Source organism: Bidens hawaiensis, unplaced genomic scaffold (genome assembly GCF_021521415.1).
Source record: "Bidens hawaiensis isolate Kalapana, Puna unplaced genomic scaffold, B.hawaiensis_p1.1 tig00069879_1, whole genome shotgun sequence".
Lineage (NCBI taxonomy): Eukaryota > Viridiplantae > Streptophyta > Magnoliopsida > Asterales > Asteraceae > Bidens > Bidens hawaiensis.
In genome coordinates, this window is record NW_027506641.1 from 44,487 (window position 1) to 46,231 (window position 1,745).

Genomic DNA, 1,745 nt, shown 5'->3' on the forward strand with positions numbered 1-1,745 from the left:
CAATTTTTATTTGCTAACCATCTTGGATGCTTATTTTCTCTAATCATACTTGCTTTAAGAAGTCTTTCAACTTCTTCTTGGATAGCGGCGTTTCTCTTAAGAGAAAATTTTTTCCGCTTTTGTTGTATAGGCCTGACAGAAGTGTCTATTCCCAATTTATATGTAATTATATCTTTAGAAATGCATGTCATGTCAGTATGTTTAAAAGCGAAAGTAGATTTCCTTTGTTTGAGGAAGGATACTAGATCCTCTTCCATGTTGCTAAGGATATTAGATCCTGTATATACTTTGACGTCTGAGTCATCAGGGTCTAAGGATTGTTCTTTAACGTCCTTCTCCATTGCTTCCAACAACTCTCTAGGATGGTTCTTTAATTGCTATGTGATCATTTGTTTTGCAGCTGGCTTCATAGATGAAGTATAGTAGTTCCTAGCTTCTGCTTGATCACTATAGATTTTCACCTCTCCCCATGGGGTCGGTAGCTTAATGCATTGATGATACGTTAAAGTGACATCTTTCATTTCATGGATCCAAGGCCTGCCAAGGATAACATTAGAACAAGATTGATTGTCAATAACACAAATTTTTTGATAAGAATTAACTCCCTCAATATATATTGGAAGTTTAATGTCCTCCAGTGTGTTCTTAGTTTCACCGTTGAAGCCAATAAGCACAGAGAATCTTGGAGTTATTTCAGCCTTGGGGATATTCATCTTTTTGAGTACATCAGCCTGGATGATGTTCACAGAGCTCCCGCCATCTACTAGATTCCTGTGAACATAATGATTAGCAATAAACAGTGTAATAATTAACCCATCTTGATGAGGTTCATGGAGGTGCATTCAATCTTCATCATCAAAAGATATGACTCTTTGATTAGTCAAAGTGGTTATTCGGATAGGTCTATCTCCATTCTCTAACTTGGTCTCTTTAGCGTGTCGTTTTGCTGACGAGAAATAAGTGCCACAAATGTCTGATCCTCCAGAGATGAAATTCATTATTTGTGCATCCGCTGGAGGTGGAGCAGCCTTTTCTGGAACTTCTTCAGGAACCCGGATCCTTAACTTTTTCCTACCCAACAGTTCTTTAAAATGACCTTTGCTAAGTAGGTATCCTATCTCTCTTCTAAGGCCGAACCACTTAGATTTGTCTTTGTAGGAGGTTGAATTTTTGGTCTTTCTTGGCCACCTTGCTTTTTCACCTAAATCCTTCAAGGCACATATTGGTCCAGCAGTGTCAACAGAGAAACAATATTCCGATATTCTAGGGTATTCTTCTTCATCCCGTCTTCTTGCACTAAATGAACGTTCTGGTTGTTGTATTTTGTATAAGGCTTGGAGTTGTTCTTTTTGTATGAGGATCCTTGTTTCTTGTCATGTTGTTCATGCTTTGTTGAAGCACCTAATTTTTCTTGGATATTCTTGTCATCTTCTAACCTGATGAACCTTAGAGTCGTATTTTTGACTTCATCTAGGTTCCTATATGGAGTCATAACAAAATCATCATGAAAGGGGGAATCCTTTTGCAATCCCATATTGAATGCTTCGACAACCATAGCCATATCAAGGTTTGGGATTTCCAAGGATTCCCTACCAAATTTAGTGAAAACCCCATAGGAATTCATCATGAGATTGTTTAATAAAATATAAATCACTAGTTAACTTTTAAAATTTTCTACTACAAGATAATTGATTATTAAAAAGATACACTAAGTGAGAGAACACAGTAATTGAATAGGGAGGAAG